This window comes from Lepus europaeus, chromosome 7 (assembly GCF_033115175.1).
Source record: "Lepus europaeus isolate LE1 chromosome 7, mLepTim1.pri, whole genome shotgun sequence".
Classification (NCBI taxonomy): domain Eukaryota; kingdom Metazoa; phylum Chordata; class Mammalia; order Lagomorpha; family Leporidae; genus Lepus; species Lepus europaeus.
Genome location: NC_084833.1, coordinates 79,042,627 through 79,059,681, shown reverse-complemented (window position 1 = coordinate 79,059,681; position 17,055 = coordinate 79,042,627). Strand labels below are relative to the sequence as shown.

The window sequence follows — 17,055 nt, the reverse complement described above, 5'->3', positions numbered from 1 at the left end:
GCTGATTTTATTTCATTTCACTAAATATCCACAAGTAGGATAGTTTTGTCTCATTCCTTTAATATCTATCTCTCCATTTGTTCATTTCAAAATCATATGCCCCCTAAGCTTTTTGCCATTATTGTAGTCTTTTTTTTAAGATCATGTAACCTGGTGTAATGCCCTCACCCTTTGGATGGGGATGAGAATCTATATAGAAATCAGGCATTCTTCTTACATAATTAATATCATGGCTGAAATCAAATATTATATTTCTTAACTCTTAACTTTTCTATATCTTTACAGCTTTTACTACACACTGCTTGGCTGCTTCTATTAAATAAGAATAATAATGAAGGCAGTAATCTAAATTTGCTCCCCCCCATCTCCATAGAACTTTGTATCTTCTCAGCTCTCTATTTTATTTTGATATTATAAAATACCTCTCTCCTATTTAGAGTTCCCTATGCAAACACCACCACCATTTGTGCAGCATGAAATTAGCAGATGGATTTATTGGCATGGAAGAACACATAAACAGTAGAGATTCAGATTCTTATAGGAATTAATAATTCCTGAATATCTTGCTTTCAGTGAGTTACCTGTAACACAATAACTGACTCCATTGCTAGTGGGTTCTTATTCTGTAGGATGACTTGCTCAATTTCACTGCACTGAACTCCACTGCAGTGACTGCGAATAAACTCTGCTGACTCATGACTCAGAGTGCTGAGAGGGAGCATCTACTTGACTGTGACTAGGTGACATATCGTACTCTCTAAGTTGTGCTGCCCAACACTGTAGTTGTTGAAGGTATAAGATACACTGCTGTTGAGCACTTGAATTGTGGTTATCTGAAGGGAAATAGGTAAACAGCGAGAAATACAAACCTCATGTCAAATTACAAAAGGCCCAATATAAAATATTTCAATTAATTTTAAATGGATTACATATTGAAATGATAATTTGTATATATTGGATTAATATTTTAATATTATCTTATTCATATAAAGTTAGACTAAGGTTACTCTTATATTTTATCATTTTATTTTTGAAATGTGGCCAAAAAGCTAAAATTACATATATGAGTAACATTTCTGGCTTGGTTTATATTTCAATCAGACAGTTCTGCTCTGATATCTTCATATTTTAGTGAGATATTATCAACACCCCTTGGCAGATCTTCCCAAAGAGGAAAAGGATTCACATCCATCCATAGTTGCTTCATGATTTTGTTTCTTATTCTGGTTACATCTTTCCTCATCCCAGGAACATGATAAAGCCATGATACAGAAGTTTGCTTATGTAGATGAATCTATTAATGTATATTCTAGAGATAGAACTTCATAAATCCTTATTAAATAATTGCTAAATATTTTAGTTTGCGTATGTGATTTTATAGGTTACCTAAGTGTTTTGGAAAGCAAAATTTGGTGAGGATAGCTTAAATACTACACTAAAATGAGCACTCAGAATTTGAGAAATAATAGTATCCTGAGAAGGCAATGTGTGTGTTAACATTATTTATAGACCTACAGGAGCACGTTGAGAAAAGAATATACTAGGCAGTTTCACTTATAATATAATGTAATATGCCTGATAGTCTATATAAAAGGTCTTTCCATACAGATTTTATAGATCAGTTAAAGGGAAAATTTACTAACATTTCTAAAGTCACTGCCTTAGTCTATTTTTTCTGCTGTTTTAAAATATCATAGACTGAAAATTGATAAACAACCTAAACTTATTTCTAACAATTGTAGAGAATGAAAATCCAAGATCAAGACAATAAATAGGTTCAGAATCTGTTGAGAGCTGCTCACTGCTTTCAAGATGGTGCCTTCTTGCTGTACCTCCTAAAAGCTTTTGCCTTAATGCTGTACATTGTAGCTTAAGTTTCAATGTGAATTTAGGAATAAAAACAAACATTCAAAATGTAAAAGTTACATAACCCCACAATTGGCCAGATTAAGGTCAGAAAATTGTTTTGTCCTATTTCTTAGCTGAGGCTCTTTCCAGTAAAGTGTGTGCTTATAGGAATGGATTTTAAAAATTGGCTATTTATTCTTTTTAAATTATTTTTAACTTTTATTTCATAAATACAAATTTCCAAAGTACAACTTTTGGATTATAGAGGCTTGTCCCCCATAACCTCCCTCCCACCCACAACCATCCCATCCCCCATTCCCTCTCCCATCCCATTCACATCAAGATTCATTTTAATTACCTTTATATCTCTGCATCTATTGAGATAATCATACAGTTTTTCTTTCGCAGTTTGTTAATGTGGTGTATCACATTGATAGATTTGCAAAAGTTGAACCATCCATGCATACCAGGGATAAATCCCACTTGGTCTGGGTGGATGATCTTTCTGATGTGTTGTTGCATTCTATTGGCTAGGATTTTATTGAGGATTTTTGCATCTATGTTCATCAGGGATATTGGTCTGTAATTCTCTTCCTGTGCTGCATCTTTTTCAGGCTTAGGGATTAAGGTGATGCTGGCTTCATAGCAAGAATTTTGGAGGATTACCTCTTTTTCAATTATTCTGAATAGTTTGAGAAGAATTGGAGTTAGTTCTTCTCTAAATGTCTGGTAGAACTCAGCAGTGAATCCATCTGGTCCTGGGCTTTTCTTTGTTGGGAGGGCCTTTATTACTGTTTCAATTTCTGTATCAGTTTTGGGTCTGTTTAGGTTTTCTATGTCTTCCTGGTTCAATTGAGGTAGGCTGTATGTGTCCAGGAATCTATCCATTTCTGATAGATTTCCGTGTTTGCTGAAATACAAATCCTTGTAGTAATTTGATGATTCTTTTTATTTCTGTGGTGTCTGTTGTTACATTTCCTTTTTCATCTTTGATTTTATTGATTTGGGTCTTTTCTTTTTTTAGTTAGTTGGGCCAATGGTGTGTCAATTTTTTTTTTTTTTCAAAAAACCAGCTCCTCGTTTGGCTGATTTTTTGTAATTATTTTTGATTCAATCCTGTTTATTTCTTCTCTGATTTTAATTATTTCTCTTCTCCTACTAGTTTTCGGTCTGGTTTGCTGCAATTTTTCTTGATCCATGAGATCCATTGAGAGCTTATTTATTTAGTGCCTTTCCAATTTCTTGATGTAGGCTCATATTGCTATAAACTTTCCTTTTAACACTGCTTTTGCTGTATCCCATAAGTTTTGATATGTTGTGCTGTTATTCTCATTTATTTCCAGAAAGTTTTTGATTTCTCCTTTGATTTCTTCTATGACCCACTGTTCATTCAAGAGCATGTTGTTCAGTCTCCATGTGTTTGCATATGCTCTAGGGATTCCTGAGTTTCTAATTTCCAGCTTCATTCCACTGTGGTCTGAGAAGATGCATGGTATGATTTCAATTCTTTTGAATCTGCTGATTTGCTAATTCTTTTGAATTAGGCTTTATGGCCTAGTATGTGGTCAGTCCTAGAGAAGGTTCCATATACTGCTGAGAATATGAATTCTTTACGTGTAGGATGATAAGTTCTGTAGATATCAGTTAGATCCATTTGGGTTATAGTGTTGATTAAATCTGCTGTTTCCTTGTGATCTTCTGTCTGGATCATATATCTATTTCTGAAAGTGGAGTATTGAAGTTCCCCAATACTATTGTATTGGAGTCTAAGTCTCCCTTTAAGTTCCTTAACAGATCTTTTAAATAAACCGATGCCCTGTAATTAGGTGCATATATGTTTATGATAGTTACATCTTCCTGTTTAATTCATCCCTTAATCATTATATAGTGCTCCACTTTGTCTCTCTTAACAGTTTTATTTATTTATTTATTTATTTGACAGGTAGAGTAATAGACAGTGAGAGAGAGAGAGAGAGAGAGAGAGAGAGAGAGAAAGGTCTCCCTTCCATTGGTTCACTCCCCAAATGGCCGCTAAGGCTGGCGCTGTGCCAATCCAAAGCCAGGACCCAGGTGCTCCTTCCTGGTCTCCCATGTGGATGCAGGAGCCCAAACACTTGCGCCATCCTCCAATGCCTTTCTGGGCCACAGCAGACAGTTGGACTGGAAGAGGAGCATTGGGGACTAGAATCCAGTGCCCATATGGGATGCCGATGCTGCAGGCAGAGGATTAACCAAGTGAGCAGTGGCTCCGGCCCCATCTTTTAACAGTTTTTGTTTTAAAGATTATTTTATCTGATATTAAGATGGCTATGCCAGCTCTTTTTTTTTATTTCTGTTGGCATGGAATATTTTTTTCCAACCTTTCACTTTCAGTCTGCATACATCTTTGTTGGAAAGATATGTTTCTTGCAAGCAGCAAATAGATGGGTTTTGTTTTTTTAATCCATTCAGCCAGTCTGTGCCTTTTAACTGGAGAGTTGAGGCAATTTTCATTCAATGTGACTATTGATAAGTAGTGACTTTGCCCTGCCATTTTTCCAAAGATATTTCTAATATGTGCTTTGAACTTCCTGTGATCTTTTACTGCAAGATTTTTTTCCTTTACCTTCTTTCATATTGATGGCCGTGTTTCTGTGTTTCTGTGTGTAACAAATCTTTAAGCATCTTTTGCAGGGCTGGATGAGTGGCGACAAATTCTTTCAATTTCTCTTTGCTATGAAAGGTCTTTATTTCACCTTCATTCACAAATGAGAGCTTTGCAGGATATAATATTCTGGGCTGGCAGTTTTTCTCTCTTAGTACCTGGGCTATATCTCGCCATTCCCTCCTAGCCTGTAGAGTTTCTAATGAGAAGTCAGCTGTGAGTCTAATTGGAGATCCTCTGAGAGTAATCTGACGTTTCTCTCTTGCACATTTTAGGATCTTTTCTTTATGTTTCACTGTGATGAGTTTGATTACAATGTGTCGTGGTGAGGATCTCTTTTGGTCATGTTTATTAGGGGTTCTATGTACTTCCTGTACTTGGATGTCTCTGTCCTCCAAACCTGGGTATTTCTCTGCTAGTATCTCACTAAAAAGGCTTTCTAATCCCTTCTCTCTCTCCATGCCTTCAGGAACTCCTAGAACCCGAATGTTGGGTTTTTTAATAGCATCTTGTAGATTCCCAACAATATTTTTTAGATTTCTAATTTCCTCATCTTTTCTTTGGTTTGACTGTATACTTTCCTGTTCTCTGTTTTCTAAGTCCGATATCCTCTCTTCTGCCTCACTGATTCCATTTTTAAGGTTCTCTAATGTGTTTTTCATTTGTTCTATTGAATTCTTCATTTCATTTTTGTTTCTCTTCAATATCTCAATTTCATGTCCTTCTAAATTCCTCATTTCATTTTGATTCCTCCTTAAGATTTCATTTTCACAAGAGAGATTTTCTGTCCTGTCCTATATGGATTTCTGTAGTTCATGCATTTGTTTTTGAGAACTTCTAAATGTTCTTATCATAAATTTTTTGGATTCCGTATCTTGCATTTTTTCTATCTCATTATCTTCATAATCTTTTTCAGAGTTCCATGTGCATTTGGGAGTGTCATGATGTCTTCCTTGGTCTTGTTTCCTCAGTTTCTGCATTTGCTGTTTGACATTGTGGAGAAATTCTTTGGTTTCTTCTTTTTTTTTTTTTTTCTCGCTGTGGTGGCTTTTCTCATTATATTATGACTGTAGATTAAGTGGACTCTCTGCTTTTGGTGAATATCTTGAGTCTTGTGGTGGGTGTGGCCAGAGAGCGCTGTTCAATTCTTCAGAGTTAAGGGTGTGCCAAAAGTGACACACCCAGGTTTGGCATGGTATTTCTTCTCTCTCTCTCTCTCTATTTTTTTTTTTATTCAGAAGGGAAGTAATTCTGCTCAGCTGAGCTCTTCTCCTTGATGGCAATCAGTGCCTGAGCGCTCACCCCAGTGGGCATAAGCAGTTAAGAGGAAATGGCTTAAAGTCTAAATGAACTTAATCATTATCTTATAATCACACAGGAAATATGTAGATGTTGCACTGTCATTGGTTGTATTACATTGAAAGAAATTATGGCTAGTTGCCAAAAAAAAATTGTTTATAGCCATTGTCTATATTTCCTCTAAGTTAGAGTCTTTTTGGTTTTTTTTTGTTGTTGTTGAACATATTCAGTAAAGTATTAAGCCTTTTTATTGTAATGTAAGTTTAAACTTATGCCAATCCACCTCACTTCCCCAGTTTTTGAAGCACAATGCCACCATCATAGAGAGTGCCTTGTTAAGGACATTTCTTTCCTCATTCTATAATTTTTTTTTCTAAAATTCAGTAACTGTTATATAGAACATTTATGGAACTTAACATACAGTCATTTAATTTAAGACTTATTTTTTTCATTTATAGAAATGTTTATTTTTATCCAGTTATTTATTTTTTACTTTAAAAACTTCTATCATGTGAACCAATTTCATGTATTTCATATATATATGTATATAAATGTGTATATATATATATATATATACATTTCATATATACAGATTTAGGAGCATAGTGAAACTTCCCATACATCCTCTCATCCCCTCTCCTCCTTCCTTTCTTATTCTTTCTCTTCATTTTTACAATGACATATTTTCAATTTATTTTATAATCATAAGATTAATCCTCCAGTAAGTAAAGAATTCAACAAATACTAATGAGAAAAAAACAAACAAACAAAAAAAAAACACTGTTTCTCAACAGAAAAGACAAGGGCTTTAATAATCACCGAAGTTCAAAATATCAGTTTTGCTCATATATATTACATTATATTGTACTCTGTTACCACAGATCAGGGAAAACATATGGTATTTGTCTTCTTTGAACTGGCTTATTCAGCTTCATGTAATGATTGCCAATTGCATTCTGTTGTGAAAGAAATGACTTCATTCTTTTTTACAGCTGAGTAGCATTCCATAGTGCATCTGTATCATGTTTTCTTAGTTCAGTGGTAGATTGATGGTCATCTGGGTTGATTACATATCTTAGCTATTGTGAATTGATCTGAAATAAACATGGGCGTACAAATAACTCTTTCATAAATTCCCAGGGTAAATTCCCAGGAGTGGGATGGCAGGATCATATGGCAGATCTATTTTCAGATTTCTGAGGAATCTCCATGCTGTATTCCACAATAGCTGCATTAGTTTGCATTCCCAAGAGTGGATTAGGGTACCTTTTCCTCACATCCTCGCCAGCATTTGTTGTTTGTTATTTCTGTATGAGAGCCATTCTAATGGAGTGAGGTGAAACCTCACTGTGGCTTTTATTTGCATTTCCCTGATGACTGATGATCCGGAGTTCTTTTTTTTTTTTTTTTTTTTTCATATTTCTGTGAGCCATTTGAATTTCTTCTTTTTGAAAAAAGCCTGTTCAAGTCCTTTGACCATTTCTTAATTTGATTGTTTGTTTTGTTATTGTTGAGTTTCTTGACAAGCTCTTTATAGATTCTGAATATTAATCCATTATCAGTTGCGTACTTTACAATTATTTTCTCCCATTCTGTTGAATGCATCTTCACTTTGCTGAGTATTTCCCTTGGAATGCAGAAGCTTCAAAGCTTGATGTAAACCTATTTGTCCATTTTTGCTTTGATTGCCTGGGCTTCTGGCATCTTTTCCAAGAAGTCTTTCCCGATGCCAATGTCTTGTGAAGTTTCCCCAATGTTCTCCCCTAGTAATTTAATGGTATCAAGTAATAGATTTAAACTCTGGATCCATTTTGAATTGATTTTTGTACAAGATGTAAGGTAGGGATCTTGTTTCGTACCTCTGGCTGTGGAGATCCAATTTTTCCAACACCATTTGTTGAAGAAAGCATCCTTTCATGAGGGATGGATTTTAGCTCATTTTAGTTGTTTGTAGATGAGTGGATTGACTTCTGCATTTTCTAATCTGTTCCATTGGTCTACATGTCTCTTTTTTGTGCCAGTACCAGGCTGTCTTGATTATAAATGTGCTGTAGTATGTCTTGAAATCTGGTATTGTGATGCCTCTGGCTATGTTTTTATTGTTTGAGATTGCTTTAGCTATTCAGGGTCTCTTGCGTTTCCACAAGAATTTTAGCATCTTTTTTTTTTTTCAGATCTGAGATTAATGTCATTGGTATTTGATTAGAATAGCATTGAATTTGTAAATTGCTTTTGGTAGTATGGGCATTTTAATAGTATTAATTCTTGCAATCCACAAACATGAAAGATTTCCCATATTTTTGTTTGCTTTCTATTTTACTTATTCCAAGGTATTTAAGGTTTTTTTTGGTAGCTATTATGAATGTGGCTGATCTTACAAGTTCTTTCTCAGCCATGACATTGTCTGTATATACAAAGGCTACTGACTTTTCTGTCTTAATTTTATATTCTGCTACTTTACCAAACTCTATTATGATATCCAATTGTCTTTTAGTGGAGTTTTTAGATCCCCTATATATGAAATCATGTCATCTGCAAAAAGGGATAATTTGACTTCCTCCTTTCCAATTTGTATCCCTTTGATTTCTTCTTCATCTCTAATGGCTCTGGCTAAAACTTCCAGGACGATATTGAATATCAATGGTGAAAGTGGGCATCCTTCTCTGGTTCTGGATCTAGCAGGAATGCTTCCAACTTTACTGCATTCAATATGATGTTGGCTGTGGTTGTACTGTCATCTTCATTCATTTCCAGGAATTTTTGGTTTCCCTTTAAAAAAATTGTTACCTTTATTATGATGTTATGATATTATAAAGTTATTGTGTTTGAGCCATGAAAGTATCACTGTTCAATCTAAATATTGACTATTTGAAATTATTCTTTTCTGAGTTTAAATTTATTCAAAATAAATTATTTATGTCTACTGAATCTATTATCCAACAGTATGGCCTAGATTGAAATGGAAAAATTATTCCATTTTTTATTGTACTTTTCACAACTCCAAACCTTAATTAAAGCCATGTAAAATACAGTTCTTAGTTTTTCAGGGTAACTATAAAGATGTTGTTCATTTCCTGGGCCTTTATCGAGGATAGCTTCTTGATTTGTTTTTCTCAAAATATTTCAACTTCTCACATTCAATTGAATATACTATTTAAAAAATCATATTTTTATTTTTTATGAAATGATAGATTCTTTTATTGCATATATATCCCCCTTCACAATCATTTAGATATTGTAGTAGATGATAGTACAAAAAAAACTGCTAGCAAGCCTGGCAGTTCCTAGTCATGAACCTCAATCAAGAAAGAAAAATGAAAATAATATACATATTAGTAGAATTACTATCACTGCTATTTGTTCATTAAAAACTTGAGTTTCCAAAGCAGCTTCTCAATACCTGTTGGAATACAAGAAGTCTCTACATCCCAGAGACTCATAAATCCTGTGTAAACCCACTTGTCTTAAGCCGATTTCCTTCTTTCTTCCCCAAAATCCAGTGAGGTAGTCCATGCTGAAGAAGGAAAATGCAGGTATAACAATGCCTCCTGTAACTGTCATTAAGCCACTTCAAACAATGTTCTTCTGGCCCTTACTGGACACTGTTTCTGCTTAAGGAGCAGTCCAGAAAGTGCTGTGGCAGATTGTTCTCTGGAGCATGCAAAGCACTGAATGCATGTCGAAAAGACATGGGGAGAATGACCCTCTTCCCTACTTCATAACATGCTTTGATTGTTTAACAACAAATTTTAGTGTTATGGATGCCCAAGTCAATACCTCAAAAAATGTTTAAAATGTTAATAAAAATGCTTAAAACTCCTTGTTCCTTAGTAGTTGTACTACTCTACGCCATCAAATTTATCAAAAAATGGATAAATTCTTGGTCATTTGCTTGTTTAACCAAGTTTATGTGTATATTAAGCTGAATGATTTTCCATCAAAGATCTTAAGTACATAGTCAAAGTCTTGCTGTGTAGCAGCCTACATGTCCACAAAATATGTACAGACAAGTTTCCATTCTGGGAGATGTACATTTAGTTTAGAAAAACGTCTATAGCAATAGACATATAACTATAGGAACAGTTAGTATAATATCAATGCTGCCAATAAAAGCTTATAACAGTTAAAGGGAAACCTAATTACTTACATCTAGGCTAAGCAAAGTTCACTCAAAAAATTAATTATACAAACTTAATGTATCTCTTTTGTGCATTGTTGAAATACCAGTACAACAATCATAGTAATAATCAAAAATATTTGTTGAATATAGAAAGCTATGAATAAGTAAATATGTATAAGTCCCCCACAACACACACACTAACTTACTATATAACCTTCAAAAAATCAAGGTTAACACCTATTTTGTTCATTATTATAGTCTCAGAGCTTGTCATAGTGCATCATAATGATAAGTGTTCAATAAATATTTATTGAAACTTTAATAGTCTATAGTATATTATAAGTTCAAATATAAAATACAATTTTTATGAAGCATACAAAAGGTAAATTTGTGTGTTGTCTCTTAAAAAATGCATTAATCAACTTAATTATATGAAGAAAAAGAAACAAAATCAAGCTATGTTATGAAGAACTTCCAAGATGATTGATAACTACAGGCGCCTATTTCTTTGGGGGGTTGCTAAAGGGTGAGAATCATACAGGAACAAATTGAGGAAAGATAGGACAACTGTTTTAAGATTATTTCACCATATATTTGCTATTTTTCACTCTAAGCATTAGGATTTTAAATTCTACACATGGTGTGTGCTTTTTTCTGTTTCTTCTAAATACTTCCTAATATTCCATGATGTGCATCTTCTACATTTTACTTATACACTCTCAATTTTGATACACACCTTACCTCCTTGTCCCCACCAATACAAATAATTCTTCTAAAAGTTTGATTCTACATGGTCCCTTAGAATTACTGTCAATCTAACTACTTACCATTGATGGATCAAAAAATGTTATGCTTAACTTTACATCAGTCGGAACTGGGCATGACAATTTCTCTACCTCAACATCTCCAGTAGCATCTGGAATTACATAGATTTTTAATTTTTCTTTTCTCAGACCAGTAGTTGTAAATGAAACTGCACTGCAATTTTAAAAGTCAGCTTCCCTAATTACTAAAGATTTTGAGCATCTTGTTATCTATACTGGATTATTAATTTTCTTATTATGTGTTTTACAACATTTTTCTCCTTATAAAATTATAAGAATGTGTTTAAGAAGGTATTCTTGGGTCTGGCACTGTGGTGTAACAGAAAAATCCACTGTCTGCAGCACCAGCATCTCATATGCATGCTTGTTTGAGTCCAGGCAGCTCCACTTACCATCCAGCTCCTGGCTCCTGGCTCCTGACTTTGGCCTGGCCAGGCTCAGTCATTGCTGCCATTTGAGGAGTGAACTAATGGTTGGAAGATTCTTGCTCTCTCCCTCTCTCTCTCTCTCTCCCTCTCTACCTCTTCTTCTTTGTAACTTTCAACTAAAAAAATACAACTTTTTTTAACATTTATTTAATGAACATACATTTCCAAAGTACAGCATATGGATTACAATGGTTTTCTCCCCCCATAACTTCCCTCCCACCCGCAACCCTTCCCTTTCCTGCTCCCTCTCCTCTTCCATTCACATCAAGATTCATTTTCAATTCTCCTTATATACAGAAGATCAGTTTAGTATTTATTAAGTAAAGATTTCAACAGTTTGCACCCACATAGAAACACAAAGTGAAAAATACTGTTTGAGTACTAGTTATAGCATTAAATCACAATGAACAGCACATTAAGGACAGAGATCCTACATGAGGAGTAAGTGCACAGTGACTCCTGTTGTGGACTTAACAAATTGACACTCTTGTTTATGGCATCAGATATCACCCTAGGCTCTTGTCATGAGTTGCCAAGGCTATGGAAGCCTTTTGAGTTCGCTGACTCTGATCATATTTAGATAAGGTCATAGTCAAAGTGGAAGTTCTCTCCTCCCTTCAGAGAAAGGTACCTCCTTCTTTGATGGCCTGTTCCTTCCACTGGGATCTCACCCACAGAGATCCTTCATTTACAAATACAACTTTAAAAAAAGATGTTATTCTCAACCTACTGATCATAAGTTGTTTCCACATTAGAAATTTGTATTTTCATCTTTCTCATTTTGGTCTTTTATTCACCTAGATTCTGCTTTTGCCCATCATGTTAGTATCAACTCAGTTTTACTTTTTCATGGATAAGTCTACTTCCCCAAACCTAAATAAACCTACTTTATTATTTTGGTGATTATTATTTCACAGTACAGTTAAAACATTTAGAGAAATGGCTTTCAGAGTGTTGATGGGTCAATTATATAGAAAGCAATAAGACTAAAATAAACTTTGGACTTCAAATAGCTGTATGTGTGGTAAAAGGCACATAATTAATACTTCCAAAATTTCCAGGAAAAGTAAGTTTTAAATTAAGATATGAAAATAGTAAATGAGTTGAATATCTAATAAATATAATTTCAGAGAATCAGCAATCAGAATATATACTTAACAAATTTTCATGCATGGAATAAAAAGCTATGACTTGCAAAACAAGGAAAAAACAAAAAGGAAAAATAAATAGATTCCTTTTGTAAGTGTTTTATTTATATTACTATTTATCTGAAAGGCAGAGATATGGAGAGAGATGGAGAAGTGCAGGGATGGGGGAAAGAATCTTCCATCCATTGGTTCATTCCCCAAATGGAAGCAATGTCCAGGGCTGGGACAAGCTGAAGCTAAGAGCCAGAAGCTTCTTGGGGGTGGGGGGAAGGGTCTCCCATTTGGGTCTTCAATCTTCTGCTCTGCCAGATGCATTAGTAGGGAACTGGATCAGAAGTGGAGTTACCGGGACTCAAACCAGCAGCTATATGGGATGCTGGCATTGTAGTGCCACAGTGCAGAAATAAATTCCTAATAATGATCACAAGTTAAAACCAGAAAAGCAGTATGCAGCAGTCATAGGGTTAAAACAGTTATCTACAAAGCAATAATATCAAATTAAAGCATAAGACAAGACAAAACAAAATGGTGAGTAAGGAAGAAGTTAGAAAACAAGATGGTGAGTAAAGAAGGAGCTAGATAGAATATATAATATAATATAATAAAACCACATTTGAAAAGCAAAAGGAGGTAAGGTGTTTCACCCCAAAACTTAATAGCTAAAATATTTTATGAATCTTCTGGTTATATTATTATGATTACAAATGATTCTAATGATACCAGATTCATTTAAGTGACTTCAGTAAGTTTTGAGTTCACCGAAAGGCTGGAAGACTTAAAATGATTATAACTGGTAGTACTCAGGTCTGATTAAGAAAAAAAATCTCCCATCCTTCAGTAGGTAGGACTGATCTTGTTTCATGGCATTGGCAGAGATCCAAGAGAGAAAGCAGAAATGTGCCAATACTTTTCCAAGCTTCTCTCTGCATCAACATTGCCAGAGTCTCAGTGCAAAAGCGAGGCATGTAGTCAATCTCAGAGCAGCCTTGGGAAGACACTTCCAGAAGTGTGGATATAGCAAGATGTGAAAACTGGGCCCATTAATACAATAAGTCCACTACGGAATAGGCAGGTGCAAGAGTATAATCTTCAGCTATGGTAGGAAAAGTCAGAACATAATCTTAAAACTGGTAAGTCAACAAAGAACACAAGCCTTTTGTTTAGAAATATAGAGAAAGTATTCAGAAGAAATCATTAGAAATTAACATACTTTGTCTCAAGCAGATTTTGAAGGATGGAAAGGAAGAGATAGGGAAAACTGCTTTCAGTATAAGACTTTGATGTAAAAACTAATGTGCACCAATTCCTTAAATAAAAATATACAAATTATAAATAATAAATTTTACAGATATAAATTATGAATTAAGATATCCCTACTGAGAATATGCTCATTTGTATCAAAAGAGCTACCAAGAATATATTTAAAAAGACCTATGACATTTACTTCATCTCAAATTAGAAAACCAATATCTTTAAAAGAATATAAATAGTGTATCTGAATTATTTAAAAATAGTATTTGCAAAAATGCCTTAAAGTAGAATTTGCGCAAGAAGAGGATAAATCAAAACTAACCAGAGTTTTGTATTCTTCTACAGCCAAAAGGGCCAAGAAGCTGTCATTCTTATTAGTTGCAAACATCTTGGAACTCCATAAGAAACAACAGCAGAACAAAGGATTTTAGCCCTTGGAGAGTCTTTTAAACCACGAAGTGTTCAGGCAAAGGCACAGAGACTTCAGTGGAATTTTTTATTCACCATTATTGACGCTGCTAAGAGAAATCACTAACACAGTGCTATTCTTTCTCCTCAAAAATAAACAATCTTGGGTATTTCACATTAGAATATTAATAATGAGTAAGCTTACTGGATAAATAAAGTTTCTATTTCTAAAAGTATTTCATACTTTAGAAACAGAGTGTCATTTTGATTTTTATCTTCTAACATTTTCCCTCAGTGTGGGGACACTGATATAATATTACACCTGTATCTAATTACTTAAATTGTATTACAATTATTTGTATAGGTACATGCTTTCCTTATTGGGCTATTATTTCCCTAAAGGTAGGAATTCTGTTTTGTCATATTCATCTTAGAATCCGTAATATTTAGTTCATACCTGACACAAAGTACGTGCTTACTTCAAGAACTTCACTGAATAATGAAATAATAAAGGATGAATTATTGTACCTGAACAACTACAACTACAATCCATCTAATTTTGAATAAATTAGAACTATTAGGAAACTGTATTAAGCATATATATATATATATATATATATCAGATATATAGAGTATATATATCTCAGATAAAAAATACTATTGAAATTAAAAGGCAGTATGATAATCTTTACTTGTGTGTCCCATTGCATACATTTCCAAAATTTCAAACAAATTCTTCCTGTTTTGGGGGCTGGTTGCTTAAGATTTTCTTCATGCAGATATACCAGTACAACAACCACACAATTGGCTATCTTTGCACAGTATCTGATCAATATTATAGTTCTTTTTGGATATAAATTAGAAGGACTAGAAATGTTTATAAACCAAATAGTTTAATTATTAATTACTAAAAATTTAGATTAACATATTACCATCTTGCATAAGATGTTGCTGTTTATAATGACCATTCCTTCCCACTTTTGTTTTAGGTAGTGATTTTGGCTCTTTCTTCAGGGAAGTTCTTCATTTCTTTAGTTGAATGTCTGAGAGCCAGGTTCATCTTAGGGAGGTCTCTGAAACTGGAGGATTGATTGGTCATTCATATTTGGGTTGATTGTCCACTTGTAAAAGGAAAACATGGGGAAGTCTGCTTATTTCTATACCAGCATCACTACTTTTAAGTATTTCACAGATAATAAATTTGTCTTGATTAAAATTCAACTGTTTGATATTTTTTTTTCCTTCTGCACAACCAGGTCAGTGGATTACAAGTGGCTCCATGACACTCCTTACATAAAAATCCGTACATTGCTGATTTATAATTATGTATTTGCTAACTATCACCAGTAATGATAGAGTGAGAGTGACACTGAGAGAAAGAGATAGAGGGAGGGAGGGAGGGAGGGAGAGAGAGAGAGAGAGAGAGAGAGAGAGAGAGAGAGAGAGAGTTTTGCTGTAGTGAGGGAAAGTGCTGTAAAATCTAAATGATCCAGCATTTATTGAAAGTTTTCATTCCCAATGGTATAAGAGTGGAAAAATGTCTTTGTACATACACTTTTGTTTTTCAGTATGAAATGTTACAAATACTCATGGTAACTGATGAAGAGCAGAGATACAAATGTAGCAGGAGTATTTACACATTAGCCTTCAAGTGGCTACTAATGCTTATTAGATCTGAAGTCTTATACTTCACGGTCCTCAAAAGCTCTTCGTCAGGTAAGAATGCATGGATTTCTTATGAATGGTTTGTACAGTTGTAATCTTTGGAGGCTCTTGAGAATGTATTATATAATTCCACACAGATTTCTTTGATCTTTACATTAACTTCACATTTTACTACTCTCTGTTATTTGTTAAGTATTCTTCCATTGAAGGAGTTTTAAAATAAATTTTGGAAAGCCTCAGGAAGATGAAACCAAGTAATCATTATAATTTTAAAAAATGAGTGGATAAATTATGTATTAGATATACAACATACATAGGGAGAAAAATCCGAAATTAGATTACACTTAACAGTGGATGGAAGATATAAACAAATGGGATAATTCACAATGTAAGATATTTCACAGTCAGGACACAAGCTTTTAATAGTTATTCAATGCTTCAAACTTTGCATTACTGGATTTTCCATAATTATTATTGGATGTTTGACTTAGGTCTTATTTGTTATTCATAAACATTTTAAAGACTATTCTATATGCCCAGCACTTGTCAAAGCACTGGGGATCCTGTTGTTAGAAAGGTAGGCACATTCCCTGTCCACATTAAGCCTAAATTCCAACCTGTACCTTAAAGAATTTTGGGCTGCTTCACTGTTCACTAGTTTATTAAATTTTTGGTAGTCAAATCAAATATTGTAGTCCTGATACTTGAAATGTACAGTAGTAACAAAGAGTCCTAACCTGTTCCCAGCAATTATATACTAAATAGCTATATATCATTGCATGTACCAAATACAACTGACAAGCCGGCGCCATGGCTTAACAGGCTAATCCTCCGCCTTGTGGTGCCGGCACACCGGGTTCTAGTCCTGGTTGGGGCGCCAGATTCTATCCTGGTTGCCCCTCTTCCAGGCCAGCTCTCTGCTATGGCCCGGGAAGGTAATGGAGGATGGCCCAAGTGTTTGGGCCCTGCACCCGCATGGGAGACCAGGAGGAAACACCTGGCTCCTGGCTTCGGATCAGCAAGATGCACCGGCCGCAGCAGCCATTGGAGGGTGAACCAATGGCAAAAAGGAAGACCTTTCTCTCTGTCTCTGTCAAAAAAATAATAATAATAATAATTAATTTTAAAAAAAAGAAATTCTGCCAATTAATTTAGATTTAACACTTCAGAATCCTTTAAAAATTATTCATATTATCAGTTGTTTTTTTTTTTTTTTTTTGACAGGCAGAGTGGATAGTGAGAGAGAGAGACAGAGAGAAAGGTCTTCCTTTTTGCCGCTGGTTCACCCTCCAATGGCCGCTGCAGCCGGCGCATCGCGCTGATCCGAAGCCAGGAGCCAGGTGCTTCTCCTGGTCTCCTATGCGGGTGCAGGGCCCAAGCACTTGGGCCATCCTCCACTGCCTTCCTGGGCCACAGCAGA

General features: G+C 34.7%; 1 pseudogene; it reads left to right on the top strand.

Annotated features, from left to right (window-relative positions):
- LOC133763861 (heat shock cognate 71 kDa protein-like) overlaps positions 1–17,055 on the top strand; it is a 196,815-nt pseudogene that overhangs the window by 108,513 nt on the left and 71,247 nt on the right.